This window comes from Lycorma delicatula, chromosome 1, assembly GCF_047948215.1.
Source record: "Lycorma delicatula isolate Av1 chromosome 1, ASM4794821v1, whole genome shotgun sequence".
NCBI lineage: Eukaryota > Metazoa > Arthropoda > Insecta > Hemiptera > Fulgoridae > Lycorma > Lycorma delicatula.
Window position 1 is genome coordinate 112,013,696 of NC_134455.1, and position 19,495 is coordinate 112,033,190.

Below are 19,495 nucleotides of genomic sequence, written 5' to 3' on the forward strand. Positions count from 1 at the left end.
GTCAACCTGAGAATGTACAAGACGACACTCTATTTACATTCATACATATTATCTTCATTCATCCTATGAAATAATACCTTACGGTGGTTCTGGAGGCTAAACAAAAAAGAAAGGAAGTTCGGTAATGACGTACGTTATACTCTTTTTGCGCAGCTATTACAACATTACATAACAAAAATAATGCTTTGTCTTTTAATTGTATGAGAAAATTATTCACTTTCCATTCTGCTATAAAAGCACAAAATTTGAAGTCCATTATTTTCTTCTTATTTGGTTTTTAAAGTAACATGGTAACGATAGGTAATAAATAATATAAAATGAAAGGAACAAAATATCGTTGACCATCGTAAAAGACATCACGTCCACCGTTAAAAGCAAACTGAAAGAACTGGCAACACTTGTTGAACAACGACTGACGACGGAATGCGATAGTAGCGCCACATGTGGTCAGTATTCACAATTTCTCAACTCGACTATATCGGCTGTTGTGTGACAGCGCGTAATTTGATTTATTTTTATTTATTTTATATAAAAAAAAACGGTATTACCCGCGGGCCGTAGTTTACCGACCCCTGATCTAGATGAACAAGTTGGACTGAAAAATGTAAAGGTTTGTAAAAAAAAACCGATACCCCATTTTTGACAAGATCACCATAATTTTCCGTTTAATATACATATTCCAGCTACATTCTGTGGTTAAATATTTCATACGATAAATCTGATAATTTCGACAGCTTTACATTTCAACAAAATCTTCATATAAATAATATATTTTTCTCAACCATTTACTAATTTTTGTTTTTATGTCAAGTGTAAAGATTTTTTTCTGAAATCTAAACCACTTTTTTTTCTAATTTAAACCACTTCATACTATTTCTTAGTTCTTTTGAAAATTTACTCCATATATTCGATTAATAAAGAAGCTGTAATAAAAAACAGTTTGCCAGAATCAGTTTTCAACTATTAGGTAGATTTAACAGAATTCTGCAGTCTAATCTTTTTAATATTCATTGAAAATATACGAACAATAATTACTTTAAAGAATAAGCATTTCTTACGGTAAACCGGTTTTTTATAAGTATCCCTGGGATCATTTTATTTTGTATATAATAATTAATAATGTCCTTAACAAAAAATATTACAGAAAATTTGATTATTAGCATCACAACAGATAGTTACTATCCTCTGATAATTCGGTCTTTTTGTTCCGGGATGGAAAAATTGGATGACTCCATCCCAATCTTTACCACTAGAACTCCGGATTCTTGATTGTTGGGTTTCAATTAACCTCACATCTCAGGAATGGTCGAACTGAGTCTGTACAAGATTTCATTTCCACTCATACACATCATCCTCTGAAGTAGTACCTGAACGGTAATTCACGGAGGCTAAACCGGAAAAAGAAAGAAAGGATAAAAATTCATTTCCAATAAAATAGGATTTTTTTTTTTTAAATTACAATGAAAAGACTGATTTCTTTATAATTGTTGATAAAATTAGATATGGAAATCCATCTCGTATTTGTTTTATGGTAGTTGAGTTTGTTATGAGTATTTAATTAAACTCTAACATTCCATTCATAAAATTTTTATCAGTTCTAAAATAACCTTTCTCCTTGAATAGATTCATCAGCAAGATGTTATAGAACTAGTTTTAAAAATGCCAATCTTTTATCCGTACAATGATCATTAACTGCAGAACTGTTCATACCACTACCAAAAATTTGCACAATTTTATATTTTCCTGTATTGATTGAAGTAAAGCAAATTAACACTCCGTCATGGTTAACTTACTTGACTTTTTGAACTTGGTTACCAAACTTTTTGAAAATTTGGACACATTTTTGATAAGTTTATTATAATATATTTTCGCAGATAGTTGAGCCCTATCTACATACTGTATTGGAAATTACTGTTATCAACGCCTAGTAAAGATTTTTATTTTTTATGTAATCTTTAAGAACTATACATAAATAAAGCGAAAGCAATTTACTTCAAAATTTCTTATTTATTTAAATTTGTGCTGATCTCGATTTGCGTTTGATCTATTGTTTGCATGGGATTATTCATGAACTTCCTGTTTGTGCGCAATTTGATCTTATCTTAGATGGTCGTACTGAAATCCTAGTATTGACTATTTCTTTATGGAAATATAAATAAAATTCATTATCTTTCTTGACAAAAAATATATTTTTTATTGTTTAACGGCTAAGGATTCACTTTACCAAAAATCTATTGTGGATATCACATGACTTCCTCGTACATCAATTACATTACATATACACATTTTTGCTGCACTTCATTTAAATTATTTCATTTGCAAGTGAGATACGATCCTCCAAATTTTAATAAAAGTGGGCAGTTACATAATTGCTAAAATGGTGGTTATTATTAACATCAAATATTTATACAATTATTAACAACAATCTTACCTGAAATATTAGGTTAGAGTAAAACTCCATTCATTACTCTTTAAATAAATTGTTTACCAAATAATCCAATAACAAAAATTGATTATTCTACACCGTAAGATAGAAATTAATACATTTAACCAGTACACAGGAGTTCATTAAACGGAGTGGTATAACTTTTATTTATACGACTCACCAGAAATCTTGTGCTTGTTACGCACAAGTGAAAAAAAAATGATCAACATTCACTATAAATTGAATAAAATTCGAAAATGTATTTTAGTTTTCTGTCAATAAATTAAATAAAATGATTTTTAAAAAAATAAATATACAATTTTTATAAGAATTTGCTAAAATTCAAAAATAATACTATTCTAAATTATAATTTTCAATTAATATTAAATAATCAGATGTGTTTCACCAACTCTGTTACATATATACATATGTAATAATGCCTATTAAATTACATATACTCATTTTTAAAAATACATAAAACTTTATTTCACTAATAACTTCTGATTTTTTTTTTATAATCTTTTTTTATTGTTATAAATAAAAAAGGAGGTGAAGTCTGATTCGAAACGATTTGCTTATAGATCCTTATATCCCTTACAGACCAAATATTTCATTAATTAAAATTTCATTTGGCTATAACTCTGGAACCAATGAAAATAAGTACCACTTACTACACATCGTTGAAAAGCTCTGAATGAGGGAGTATTACTGAAGTTAAGAAAAAGTCCAAAATCCAAATTGTTTTTGGATTTTGGGTTTAGTTGGACACTTTTTGTTCAATCGATTGCAATTAAAAGGGGATGTTCACAACTAGATGTTACAACAGTCCTAAATCTAAAATTTCAACATCCTACGGCTTATCGTTTTTTAGTTATACGAAATACGTAGATTACGTACAGACGTCACGCTGAAACTAGTCAAAATAGATTCATGGGATTCATGGATGGTCTAAATGGATATTTCGGTTGAAATCTGAAAACCGAAGATTTTCGTGATCACAATACTTCCTTTATTTCGTATAAGGAAATAAAAAAGCGTAATAAGACAATAAAGTATGTTTTTTATTTATTTATGAAGCTTAAGATAAATTTCAATAAAAAAAACCAACAATGAAAATTAATGTAAATTGGCGGGAACGAAGAATTTTGTTTTGAATTTGTACCAAAAGGGGTCCAATTTTCTTTCAATTTGCTGGAGAGGGGGTTTTTTAATTAAAAGCTGTTAATAAATTCTGATAAAAAAATTATTGGGGAAATAATTAAACCAAATAAATTTTGTAAAGAGTTTCGAACGAAAGTTTGTGGAAAATTCCATGATATTTGTACAAAAAAGGGTAATTTGACTTATTATTATTCATATTATAAAGAATGTTCAGCTAATATTATAAAGACAATATCAATATCACTTTCTACTTTTTAAAAACTGATTTCTAAACTTCTTTCAATAAAAATTGGTATTATGGATAGAAAGAAAAAAATCTCTCATAAAAATTGTTTTGTTTTATCTAAAACACACTTGTTTTTATGCAAGTCTAACGGTCAGTGAAAATTTAATTACTATTTATTTGACAGTTTTCTTAATTTAAACAAAAATTTTCTAATCTTTTCCCCGGTAATATTTTTTTTTGAATATGTTTCACGAGAATAACCCGTTATAAAAAAGGATTTTACATAACACAGTACCGTTAATTATATCATAAGAATTCGTGATTACATAATTTAACACAGAGAATGAGTTTTTGATTAGTTAACAAAAATTTTAACGTATTTATAATATTAAAAAAAGTGTTATGTATATAAAATAAATGATTCTTATTTGTTTTTTTTTTTTTTTTTAACTATTAAAACATTTCCAAAATATACTACAGTAATAATAAAACAAAGCACATCCTTATGAAGGTCGGATGAAACCAAAAACTAGCGGCCGAGCCGTTTAAAGGGCGAGACTTGAAAGGTATAATGGTGTTCTTTTAATTTAGTACCTCGTAAGATTAAATCCTGTTTTAGATGAATATGTTTTGTCTGGAAATTTATTGGATTCCAGGATGAAGAATTCAAGGGGTGAGGGGCATAGTTTTGTTTGGGACATACACTGATGAAGATATTCCACCTAAAGATGTTTGACCAGATAGTCACTCGTTCCTGCACACAACTCCGCTCACACAATTTTTAGTATACTATACAATATATAAATTTACACAATAGACCACAATTGGCAAAATGCGGTTTGATTTATAACCTAAATCGTATATTTTTGATAGTTTATTATACAAGTTTATTTTTCTGTTAACAATGAACAGAAAACATCGAAAAATATAATCTACTATTACCAGTATAAACGACCTTTGTTCGGTGATATTTGTTTACATTTTGATAAATTATTGTTAAAGTTCTCTTTCGCTTTAAAATTTATCATTTAAAAATATTATAATAGCTTTATGTATTTTATTATGATTTAATATAAATTATTAAAATAAATTTTCGGAATTGAAACGTTGCCCAATAATTTAAAAATCATAAATCTAAAAGAAAAGCTAGTAAAACGAAGATAAAATTTTAATACACTTTAATAGAGATTAAAGTTTAACTTCGCCAAACCCCCCCCCCCCCCCTGATTGACCTAATGAAAATTCTTTTTACTACATTATTTTATTTTTATAAATTGAAAATCGTTTATTAGAAAACAAGATTACACAATACAATTTACAAAAATTTCACTTAATATCTAAAATTATATGAACCATTTCGACTGTTAAATAATCGATCAATACACTCTGAGGAAGAAATATATGAATGAAAACGTAAAAATACATTTAAGAAATTAATTAAAAAGTTATAATAATATTTCCATGAAGACTTTTTAAAAATAAATAAATTTTGTTAAACATACAGGTAAGTTGAATGGTTTTCCTAGAACAACTGTTGACGGTATAAAAAAAAACTACAAAAACAGCAAAACATTCTAACATTAGAATAATAGAAAAGCAGGATAAGAGAAAACATGCATAGAAATGTGCATTTCTTCCAAATAACAACATGGTAAAAAATATTTTTAAAATTCCAAGTTTTATTTGTTACCGAGGTAACGTTTAGAAAATTTTCATTTTTATTTGAAACCTCTAAGGATAAAAATAAACCCATCGAATGAACGGAATAAGTATAAATTGATTTATAAAGAAAATAGTTTAGGATAATAACGGGCAAACTAAAAGAAAATTGAAACCAAAATAAAGGAAAATTTGGGTCATTAAAAGCATAAAAGACAGAGAAATTAACTGTAGCCCAACCTTCCCGGGAAACTAGTAAAAATTAACAATTAAAATTAATAATAGTAAATCGGTAACTATATTTTTTAATACTCTTTCTGAATAGTTTCGTTCTCTAATATTTCTATTTTTTAAAGTTATACATAGTATGATGAATCGTACATATATCAACATAACCTACCTAACATCCTACGCTTCGCTCGCTAACCTCGTCTAATTAACTTTAAATATTCAAATTATATGCAACAATGATGCAATCTTTAACGATGGCTAATAGAGTTGTCTGATTTTTATTTCATGTGAATTTCTATGGCGTCACCGACATTAGGATGAAAAAGATTTGTTCATTTTGATACTTCAACATACTAGTGATTTTCACACTGTAGTATAATTGTTGTTTCGTAAAATAAATATTGTATTGAGTTTATAAAAGTAATTGCTATATAATTAATAAATAATAAATTTCATATTTAAAAATATATTTCATGAATTTTTAATTATATTCTTGTTTCTTCAAAATAATTTTTTAACTAATCATTAAAATACATCCATTTTCAATGATTTGTTATATTACACAGCATTACAAGTATATATTTTTCAAAAACGTTAGAGAAGTTTTGGGAGGGGAAATTCCAAAAGAGTACCTTTTTTTTAATTCTGCGTAATAAACAGAAGTTAAAATATGTGGGAAACTTTCTTTATCATTAATGATCGAGAAACTTAATTGTTGACAACAATAGGAGACCAGTGTCTAATTTCGAATTTTTTAATTTTTAAATCTTTTGAAAGGGAATACAAAATTTAATCTTTTAGACAACATGAATACAAAATGGTTACCCCTTTTCATAAATTTTATTCACAGGCTGACAAAAACAATAAAAACTGGGCTAATTAGCCCATTTTATATAACAGTTGACCCCGTAATTTAAAAAGATCTTTTTTTCGGTACGCGCCGGAATGCGAAGGTAGATTTCACCGGTTTTAAGTAGGGGGATAAAAAACATTTCCATCTTAAAATTAAGAAAAACTTCAAATTTACTAAATACTAAAATGGTAGCTTGTGAAAAATGTTTCACATGTTTAGCATACGACAATCCTCATCTTACAATTTCAGCAATATTTTGGTCATCCCTTGCCATAACAGTTGGTCATATCAAAAACTATTCCAGACAAAAGTTTTAGGTATTCTTTAGAGGGGTAACGACAACTTTAAAACGATTTGATACTGCGCCTGTTAAGGGAGGTATGATTCTTTATTTTCTTCGAAACCCCATTTTTTCAACCCTCTGGGCCAATGGTAGGTGATATCAAAAAATATTACTTAGATTTGGTTTAAGTAATTACCAAAAAACTAGTAGGAACTTTTAACAAATTCGATATTTTACTTAATAAGAAAGTTATAGCGACATTTTGTTTTTTCAAAGAAGTCCTGCATTTCCATCCATGGTCCGATTTTGGCCGTTAACGAACTCGACCGAGATTTTCAACAACAAATTGAACAATTTGAAAGTGATAGGCGAAAAATGACGGCAGTTATATCGTGTCCACAAGGCAATGAAATATACATATTTATATATATATAAACATTTGATCTGACGTTGGTTTTGGGGTCTGGAAGATATGAAATGCGAATATATGTCGAAATTTTCGGTAAGTCGAATCATGGTACTCATTACAATAGGTAGCATTACTTCAAAACTCTGAAGTAATACCTTACGGTTGTTTTGGAGGCTAAACAGAAAAAAATATAATATCTCCAGAAGTAAAAGGTTACACACACACACACACACACACACACACACACACATATATATATATATATATATATATATATATATATATATATATTTGTTAATATTCTAACGTCGACATATTACGATACGACATATACGAGTGTCCCTAAAGTAATAAAATTATTATTACATTTACTATTTAAAAATTAAAGATACAAAACATTTCATTTAATAGTTCGTAATAATATTAAAAATGCCTATCTTATAAAAACAAAATTTATAAAAAAATACAAATAATACACGTGTAATGACACGCTTATAATAAATTACAATATAAAAAACAAGTTTAAATTTAATATTTAATACAATACGAACATGATAGGGCAGCTTACACTTTAATAACAACGCATCACTTTATATTTAAAGGACTTGAAAATAATGACGTGATATTTAATAATTAAAGGTCCGATGTTTAATATAAACGAGGTCATGGTTTTAAATGGTCTTTTATTCAAAATCAGTAAAAGATCTTTAATAATTAAAAATAAATTGTTTATTTTCATGTAAAATATCTATTTTTCAAACCGAATGAAATATCCAATTTTAAGGTTGTAAATGGGTAACCCCCCCCCTCATAACAAAATAGTTTATTTCATTATATTTTTAGACAATCTAATATTTTAATCTAGATTTCATAAGAAAGCTACCTATTGTAATATTTACCATGATTCGACTTCCCGAAAATGTCAACATATCTTCGCGTTTTACATCCCTTAGATCCCAAATTATATATACATATATATATATATATATATATCATTTTCTTGTGAACAAGATAACTGCCGTAAGTTTGCATTGATCACTTTCAAATTTTCCTTAAAAATAACTCCTTAGAAAATCTCGGTCGAGTTCGTTAACGGCCAAAATCGGACCATGGGAATGGTAATGGGGGGGGGGGGCTTTTTTTATTTCAGTAAAGATTTTTGATATCACTAACTATTGGCTCAGGGGGTGGAAAAAATGGGGTTTCGAAGACCAAAGAACATCATACCTCCCTTAATAGGCACAGTATCGAATTGGTTTAAAGTGGTCGTTAATCCTCTAAACATTACCTAAAACCTTTTAATGAAACAATTTTTGATATAATCAACCCTTACGGCAAGGGATGACCAAAACGTTGCTGGAATTGTAAGAAGATGGGTTAGTCGTATGCTAAATATGTGAAACTTTTCTCACATGCAACCATTAGTAAATTTGAAGTTTTTCTTAATTCTAATGTGGAATTATTTTTTATCCCCTACTTAGCACCGGTGAAATCTACCTCAGCCTTCCGCAGTCCCAAAAGGAATTTTTTTTAAGGTTTTACAAATTCAATCATCCTAATACATAAACTCCCTTAATAAATTACCATTTTAAAGGTGTAAAACCAAATAAACTCCAACAGACACGCTTTTACTGTATCTGTTCATAACTACTGTTCAGAAAAGTATCAATAGAGACAGAGATGCCAGCTGTTTTATAATTGTTTTTTTAATTTTATTTTCCTAATAGGTGCTTTGCAATCTGTCTAAAAACTAGTGAACAATAAGCAACTCTTCACTGCTTACTGAGATGAGGATGAGACGTAAACGAGGTGTAATTTTGAATAAACTAAGGCTGACCATTCCTGAGACGTGTAATTAATTGACCTCAACCACCAAAATACACTGGTATCCAATATATAGTATTCAAATCCTATAAAAGCAACTAACTTTTACTAAGAATTGAACCTAAGAACCTTCAAATTCGAAAACCAGCTCTTAAACAACTTATTTACGATACGAGTTAACTACTAGACAGAAAATAGACTAGACTAGACTTGACTAGACTAGAATATGGTCAGCATTCCACGTTATATCGTGAAAAATGCATCCAAAAAAGGTTCTGCATAATCATGTTACATTATCATCAAACACTCCTTAGCAACCTTAGTCAAATCCAAGGGCTTTACTATCTACAAACCCACAAATAGCATCCATTCCAGCGAATGATTAGATGTGCCTACCAAAATTAAATTCAAGTTAAAATTATAATATATTTACAAAGTTTCTCAGTACCCACCTGGCTATATTTAATAATTAATTGTTTATAATTTTGTAATTGGTTAACATTTTTGTTGGTTCAGATATTTCGAATGTTGGTTTCCTTCCACACTTTGAAAAGGAAAATGTATGTTTAAAACGTTCTGAGTCCCAAATTTTGTCATTCGGTACGTCTGTGGGGATAATCTACTTTTCGAGTTTACCCATTGTTGTCACTTTCTGTTAAACGTTCAACAGTATCTTAAAATTTTTCTTAAGTTTCTAGCTAGATTCAGGTCTAGAGATTCACCTGACTTTTCCGATTTTCACCAAAATATTTCAATATTATGCAAGAATTTCTGTATTACCCATGCCTAAAATAAAGAAAAAATTTGCCTATATCATGCAAAAAATCTCTGCGTGATTATTAATAATTTATGAAAATGGAAAATTACCTTCCTTTCAAAAATTATTTCAGAAATACTTCCCTCTATGAATTATTACTGTTCTTTGATTATTATTATTTTGAAAAAAATCATTGCAGTCTGGCTAACACTTTAGTAAAGTTTATCGTCCAATAATATTACAACAGAGTACAATTTTTTGTTAGTCTCTGTACTATTTTCAAAAGTAATTCGTCATTTGGTAAAAATAAGCATGAATTCACTTCATGTTAATCTCGATTATTATCAAAACTATACCTGATCCCCAAAGTTTAATACTGAAGGGCTTTCAACTTTTCATGTTTTCCTGCATTACTTAATGACATATCTCTCAGTCGGATAATTCTTTTGATTTACCCGTTTCGATAAGTTTTCCGTGGAACTACCTTGTATTATAATTATTTTGTCATTTAGTTGTAAACTTTCTGAAAATACTACTCTCATCAAAAAGGAATTATTTTATAAAAGGAACTATCAACATAGAAAAAGTTACGATCTCTTCCGTATAATTTCATAAACGGTAACTCCGAATGATGGGATTTCAAGTCTTTTTATAGAAAAGTCTTCAAAAACCTTGAGAATATTTGTGAAACTTCCGAAATTCTAAAAAATAAAATCACTTATTTGTTGTAAAAGCCCCTTATAGTGTAGAATTGGCGTTAGCACATAATCCATTGTATTATTGTATTGTAAATTGTATTTATATTATTACAATAATACAAATAATATATACTAAACAGATAATATATATATATATACTAAACAGATTATTACACTTTACACATTAAACATACATATATGTATTACACATTCTCTTAAGAATGGAAACAGCGTTTTTTTTGTTTTTTTTTGACTTCAGTCATTTGACTGGTTTGATGCAGCTCTCCAAGATTCCCTATCTAGTGCTAGTCGTTTCATTTCAGTATACCCTCTACATCCTACATCCCCAACAATTTGTTTTACATACTCCAAACGTGGCCTGCCTACACAATTTTTCCCTTCTACCTGTCCTTCCAATATTAAAGCGACTATTCCAGGATGCCTTAGTATGTGGCCTATAAGTCTGTCTCTTCTTTTAACTATATTTTTCCAAATGCTTCTTTCTTCATCTATTTGCCGCAATACCTCTTCATTTGTCACTTTATCCACCCATCTGATTTTTAACATTCTCCTATAGCACCACATTTCAAAAGCTTCTAATCTTTTCTTCTCAGATACTCCGATTGTCCAAGTTTCACTTTCATATAAAGCGACACTCCAAACATACACTTTCAAAAATCTTTTCCTGACATTTAAATTAATTTTTGATGTAAACAAATTATATTTCTTACTGAAGGCTCGTTTAGCTTGTGCTATTCGGCATTTTATATCGCTCCTGCTTCGTCCATCTTTAGTAATTTTACTTCCCAAATAACAAAATTCTTCTACCTCCATAATCTTTTCTCCTCCTATTTTCACATTCAGCGGTCCATCTTTGTTATTTCTACTACATTTCATTACTTTTGTTTTGTTCTTGTTTATTTTCATGCGATAGTTCTTGCGTAGGACTTCATCTATGCCGTTCAATGTTTCTGCTAAATCCTTTTTACTCTCGGCTAGAATTACTATATCATCAGCGTAGCATCGTTATCTTTTCACCTTGTACTGTTACTCCGAATCTAAATTGTTCTTTAACATCATTAACTGCTAGTTCCATGTAAAGATTAAAAAGTAACGGAGATAGGGAACATCCTTGTCGGACTCCCTTTCTTATTAGGGCTTCTTTCTTATGTTCTTCAATTGTTATTGTTGCTGTTTGGTTCCTGTACATGTTAGCAATTGTTCTTCTATCTCTGTATTTGAACCCTAATTTTTTTTGCTGAACATTTTATTCCAGTCTACGTTATCGAAAGCCTTTTCTAGGTCTATAAACGCCAAGTATGTTGGTTTGTTTTTCTTTAATCTTCCTTCTACTATTAATCTGAGGCCTAAAATTGCTTCCCTTGTCCCTATACTTTTCCTGAAACCAAATTGGTCTTCTCCTAACACTTCTTCCACTCTCCTCTCAATTCTTCTGTGTAGAATTCTAGTTAAGATTTTTGATGCATGACTAGTTAAACTAATTGTTCTGTATTCTTCACATTTATCTGCCCCTGCTTTCTTTGGTATCATAACTATAACACTTTTTTTGAAGTCTGACGGAAATTCCCCATTTTCATAAATATTACACACCAGTTTGTATAATCTATCAATCGCTTCCTCACCTGCACTGCGCAGTAATTCTACAGGTATTCCATCTATTCCAGGAGCCTTTCTGCCATTTAAATCTTTTAATGCTCTCTTAAATTCAGATCTCAGTATTGTTTCTCCCATTTCATCCTCCTCAACTTCCTCTTCTTCCTCTATAACACCATTTTCTAATTCATTTCCTCCGTATAACTCTTCAATATATTCCACCCATCTATCGACTTTACCTTTCGTATTATATATTGGTGTACCATCTTTGTTTAACACATTATTAGATTTTAATTTATGTACCCCAAAATTTTCCTTAACTTTCCTGTATGCTCCGTCTATTTTACCAATGTTCATTTCTCTTTCCACTTCTGAACACTTTTCTTTAATCCACTCTTCTTTCACCAGTTTGCACTTCCTGTTTATAGCATTTCTTAATTTCCGATTGTTCCTTTTACTTTCTTCATCACTAGCATTCTTATATTTTCTACGTTCATCCATCAGCTGCAATATATCGTCTGACACCCAAGGTTTTCTACCGGTTCTCTTTATTCCGCCTAAGTTTGCTTCTGCTGATTTAAGAATTTCCTTTTTAACATTCTCCCATTCTTCTTCTACATTTTCTACCTAATCTTTTTTACTCAGACCTCTTGCGATGTCCTCCTCAAAAATCTTCTTTACCTCCTCTTCCTCAAGCTTCCCTAAATTCCACCGATTCATCTGACACCTTTTCTTCAGGTTTTTAAACCCCAATCTACATTTCATTATCACCAAATTATGGTCGCTATCAATGTCTGCTCCAGGGTAAGTTTTGCAGTCAACGAGTTGATTTCTAAATCTTTGCTTAACCATGATATAATCTATCTGATACCTTGCAGTATCGCCTGGCTTTTTCCAAGTGTATATTCTTCTATTATGATTTTTAAATTGGGTGTTGGCAATTACTAAATTATACTTCGTGCAAAATTCTATAAGTCGGTCCCCTCTTTCATTCCTTTTGCCCAGCCCGTATTCACCCACTATATTTCCTTCCTTGCCTTTTCCAATGCTTGCATTCCATTCTCCAACTATTATTAAATTTTCATCTCCTTTTAGTGTTTAATTGCTTCATCAATCTCTTCGTATACACACTCTACCTCATCATCATCATGGGCGCTTGTAGGCATATAGACGTTAACAATCGTTGTCGGTTTAGGTTTTGATTTTATCCTTATTACAATGATTCTATCGCTATGCGTTTTGAAATACTCCACTCTCCTCCCTATCTTCTTGTTCATCACGAAACCTACTCCTGCCTGCCCATTATTTGACGCTGAGTTAATTACTCTAAAATCACCTGACCAAAAGTCGCCTTCCTCTTCCCACCGAACCTCACTAATTCCTACTATATCCACATTTGTCCTACCCATTTCCCTTTTTAAATTTTCGGGAAATACAAATACAAATTTTCGGGAAACAGCGTATATATTGTAATGATTCCCAAGAAAGGAACAAAGTATTGGCCTCTTTACATTACCTATGGACTATAAAACACGTAAAACTTTAATGTACAAACCACTTTCTCTGAAAGTAAAGATATTCATTTTACAGCCAGTCTCTGTGGAGGGCAGGGAGAAAAGTAGATATCTACCTTGTAGGGCTAAATATTGTCTGTAGTTTTTGTGAAACTAGCATGCGATTTTTATTTATATATTCCTTGGTACAAAAATATGGGACAATCACTTAACTCCTCACATTCCCTAACATGTCGTGATTGTTGCTTGTTGTTTATTAAAAATGGCTTTGTTATTTCTTGAGTCCTTTGTGTCCCATATTTGTTTTATTACTAGCTGAATCAATTTTTCTTGTTTATTTAATTTCTATTCTTATTTAATTTATTTTATTTTATCTTTCTGTTTTTATTTCAACATCTTTTACAAATTAACAAATAAAAAATTATTACTAATATTGAATAAAAATAAGGTCCAAGTATATTTTTCTCCTATTTTTATTTCGACATTGAACTGATGTATACATTTTAAATAAACAAGTACACAATATTAATATTGCGAAATTTTTAGAGATAATGTACCGATGGATCATCTAAAATTCTCTTCTTTTGGAATCATAATATGGCTGTAATTTAAAAAATATATAATATATATTAATCTAATTTTTCTAAAATTCAATTTGAAAACTTGTTTTACTTAACTACAAAGTTTAATAAAATTAATATATATATACTTTCACTGAAATGTGGAAGAATACGGATGAAAGCACTGTTCAAACAAGATTATCATGAGAATTGGGGAAAAGGAGGAATTTCCATAAAAATGAATGATCGCTTTAATTCATCTACTTAATAAGAAAAGGGTGAAGATATAAAATCGTCTCGAAACATTGCTCACCAGACTAAAAAAACAAATGGACCCATGCTTAGGAGAGTATCAAGGAGGGTTTAGGAAGGGTAGATCTTGCGCCGAACGGATTTTTAACCTGAAATTGGTAATTAGATAATATAATATGGTTGCAGAAAAAATTACAGTGATCGTCTTTGTGGATTTTACGAAAGTGTATAATTATATTGATAGAACATTTGATATAACATACTCAGAGAATTCTGTGCAGATGAGAAAATATTGAACCTTGAAAGACTAACCCTAGCGGGAACAATATAAAAAATTAAGTTCAAAGGAGAAATCTCGCAGCCGTTTAGTATTCAGACTGGTATGAGGCAAGAAGATGGCGTATTCCTGTTTCTTTTTTACGTGGTTTTGGAAAAGTTCATTAGGGAATTGAGGAAAATCTTCGAAAAAAAGAAAATCAGGAAAGTTAGATTAGAATATGCTAAAGAAAATCTGAATGTAAATTGTATTTGCAGAAAACCTTGCAAACTTAACAGAGAACATAAAAATGGCTGAGTAGCTATTGAACATCTTGATTGGGACGGCTGATAAAACAAGCCTAAGGATATCAATCAATAAAACTGACTGCATGACCAACATTAGGCATTCACCAAATTATTTAGTAACAAACCTTGGAAAAATTATTCAAATATCTTGACGTGGAAATAACCAAATGGGTTAGAGAGAGAGGCTAGAATAAATAAACTGCAAAAGGTCTACACACCTTATAACACAAAGAGAATATCAAGTATGGGAAAGATTCAACATTATTCCAGAGTAATTAGTTCTACAGTGCTGTACGCTACTAAACTGAGGAGAGATTGATAAATTGGAGTTTGCTGAAAAGAAAATTCTAAGAAAGATACTTGGACCGCAGAAAACTGATGAGGGTTGGAGGTTACGCAGGAACGAAGAACTCTACCTCCGTATAGTAGACTCACAGATCCTTTTTGAAAAAGGATATTGGTCTACGCGCACTTCGCTGAAACGGATGAAAACAGATTTACGAAGAGATTTTTGAGAAGAGCAGTAGAGCCAAAAGGAACATTAAGTGGTTCATACAGGTGAAAGGTTTCGGAATTGCAGGGATAAATTCAACAGATATCAGGGACAGAGGTACGTTTAGGAAGAAGATGCTAAACTTCGAAGGTTTTCAGAAAGAAACCAGCGAGTGTAACAGTAAAAAATGGTCGCAAAAGAAAGGATTGAACAACTTAGTTTAAAAATGAAGGGGAGATGGAAGAAAAGAAAAACAGCATTGATTAACTATAAAACGTGGTCCAATAGTGATCGGTGACAACAGAAAGAATTTATCTATTCCTTTATTTTTTTTATTATAGAAGATCCAAGAAAATTTTTTTATAAGAAAAGAGAGGAAGATGTCGTGAGGAGAAATGTTCTTAATTATTTCATTAAAATAAACAAACCAATCATATTACTTTTATTAAATTAATATTGATTCTAAAATGAAGAGCTCTTATTTGAAGAAATTGATAAAAGTAAAATCATTGGTCCAAACATATCCTTACTGTGATATAAGGAGTACTGAGTTACAGATACTAAGTTATTGAGTAATTAATAAAGGAACTTATGCAGATTTTTCAGCCCGTTTTACATCCTGGTTCAGATAAATCGGGCATTGCTGCCGGGCACAAAATCGATATTTATTAAGAAATGTGTATTTCTCTTACTCACACTTAACTTTAAAAAGTTTCAGGCATATCACATGAAATCATAACAGAGTTAAAATTTAATTTAAAAAATCGATGTGGACACCACATGACTTCCTTGTACGCCTATTAAAACACATTTTTAAAATTACATAAAATTCTATTTCACTAATAACTTCTGAATTTTTCATTTTGTTTTTATTTTTATTATTGAGTTATTATTTATTGTAAATTTTTTTTACAATCAGAAAAAATTAAAAAAAGGAAATGAAGTCGGATTCGAATCGATGTACCTACCTCTTGTAAGATCCTAATATTTCATTAATTAAAATTCTATTTGGTATAACTGTAGAACCAATGAAAATAACTATCACTTATGTCATTGAAAAGCTATCAATGAGGGCTTTTACTGCAGTTAAGAAAACATTCAGAATCCAATTTTTTAAGCATTTTGAGCTTTTTTGAACACTTTTGGTTCAGTCAATTGCAATCAAACAGGAAGGTGCACAACTAGATGTTACAACAGTCCTAAATCCGAAATATCAAAATTCTACGGCTAATCGGTTTTGAGTTATGCGAGATACATTCATACGTACAGACGTCACGCCGAAACTAGTCAAAATAGATTCAGGAATGGTCAAAACGGATATTTTCGATGAAATCTGAAAACCAAAATCTTTCACGATTACAATAACACTTCCTTGTACTTATGTAATGAAGTAAAAAGATAACATTTTTAGTTGTATTTTATATTTTCCGTATTATTATTGTAAATTAAACGTATTATGCTTTTATTGTATGTGCAATATTTTTTTTTGTTTTTAATTTTTACCGTATAAATTTTTATCCCACGTCACATGGTATGGCCTGGTTAAATATAAAGGGAACCATTTAATTCTTTCCTTTTTTTTTTAGATATGACTAAATAAAGAAACAACTTAAATAATTCTCTCTCTTTCTTTCCCATTATTTTTCTCTTTCCGTCTCATATTACTTATTTTTATCCATCAAAACAAAAGATATCTGGGCAATCTGTGTAATTAAAAAAAAGAAAGTATTTGAATAAATATAGGATACAGGGACTTTTCTTGCAAAAAGTAAAGAGTCATAGAACTAAAAACTCTAGGATAAACTAATAAAGGGACTACGAAAATTGCTATAGAATGCTTGTAGGCAATGATTGTTCAGGGCAATTAAATAGGGGCGGAATTGTTTACGATTTAATGAGTTTTAGGAACACAAGTTAATGTTGGAAAGAGATATAAATCTCACCGGGGAATGGGAGAAGTGAGGAAAAGATAAATGAAGGGGTACGAGAGAGGGGGCTCTGCGGGGGACCGTGGTAGCTAACCCGCGCCTAATGACAGTTATATTTATACTCGTTGTGTGAACCAACAAGATATAATCTCCATGCAGTCTGCCAAACCGCTTCCATCACACCCGATTCTTTATGCTAATTCATAAAACATAACCCGGTGGATACGGTGTATTTCATGGATTTCACTCGATATGCAAATCATTTGTTCCCTATTTACGAGCCTGGTTTCAACGCCTCCTCTCCGCGTATCTTCTGGCCTGTTCTTTGCAAACAGATATTCACTCGCCTAACTAACGCCTACACTCTATTGCTTTGTTGTAAGATGTCTGTACTTTATGAAAATCAATAAAAATACTCCGTTCGAGACGCAATAGACATTAAAGAGCATATCTTTCTTCAAACTGTGTTTATTTTATTCTTTGCAACAGGATATTTCCTTTAATATATAATGCTGTCTGTTTCATTTATATGTAAAAAGTAAAGTAACATAACAATTTTATTAATTTCCATTTTTCTATCTTTTATTCTTGATTGTTTATAGTGTTAAATAATTACTATTAATATTTTTAATCCTGAAATGAAAATATTTTAGCATTTTAAATTCCGTACAAAATTTTAATAAGGTTGGATTAGTTATTGTTTTTAAAATTTGGTAACTGAAGCATAAATACCATCAAATAGTTCACATTTAAGAAGTAACAATTACTCAGTTTCTTGAAACTTATATTTAAGTAAAGTAACAAAATATACCAGTTCTACTCCCCATTTTTTGCTAATTTTATATATAAACCAGAAGACCCGGCAACGCTTCGCTATTGCTAAATTTGAGTATATATATATATATATATATATATATATATATATGTAGATTAAATGAACACAATTGAACATTTGATAAAACATTAACAAAATAAACATTACAGAACTTCACAAAATTTAATCTTTCACTTTTCCCGTTTCACCATTTCCCCCTTCCTCATTTTCCTTCTCCCCTTTCCACGTTTTCGTTTTACCATTTTCATTTTTACCATATTTCATTTCCTTTTCCTCATTCCCCTTTTTCACCATTTTCTCCCTTTTTTTTCCCCCATTTCTTTTTCCCTTCAATTTTCCTGTTCATCTTTCAATTTTATCCTTTTCTTTTCTCTTTTCCACTTACTTTTTCTATTTTTCCTTTTCCCCGTTTTCCCTTTTTTTTCTTTTTTACATTTCCTCCTTTTTTCCTTTTTCCTTTCTTCCGTTTTACCTTTTTGGATTTTTCCATTTCTCCATTTTTCCCCGCGCGTAGTCGGTCCAGTAATTTTTTAGTCTATGGCGGAAACACATATCGCAAACATTTAAATGGAATCATGAAATATTTAGTATAGCGTGTGTTGCTTTTACTTCCAACAGATAAAGCTGTTTTTAAAAAAAACACGTTTTTACCTGTCACTGGTGTGATATCTTAGGTATATAAATAGTGCTATATAAAAACGAGTGCGATTTGAATGCAACGTTGTATCAAAATTTCAAAGCAAACGGTGAAGAACTTTCGGAGATTTAAGATTTTGAGCAAACGAGCATTTACATTTTTATTTATATAGCTATTGAATTACATATACCGCATGTCCTGGAAAGGTCTCAAACTTTGAAAACTGAATTTAAGGCTTGAAAATAAACAAGAAATTTATGTAAAAACATATTCTATCTCGCTTCGTTATTCGTTTTAATTTTTGTTTTTAAATGGAAATTTATAACTCATGAATGAAAAAAATATGTATTAACATTTAATATATACACATTTACACCCGGATTCTCTAACGAATAGAAATATATTAATTTTTTAAATCTAAAATTACAATACGTTTACTATTTCAATTTTTAAAACATTAATTAATATCTCTGTTTTATAATTTTTTTAACAGCTTATACAATTTACAAAATATTAAACTTTTTATTATGAACGAATCTCATTTTATCTGAATTATGATTGAAAAAATGGAA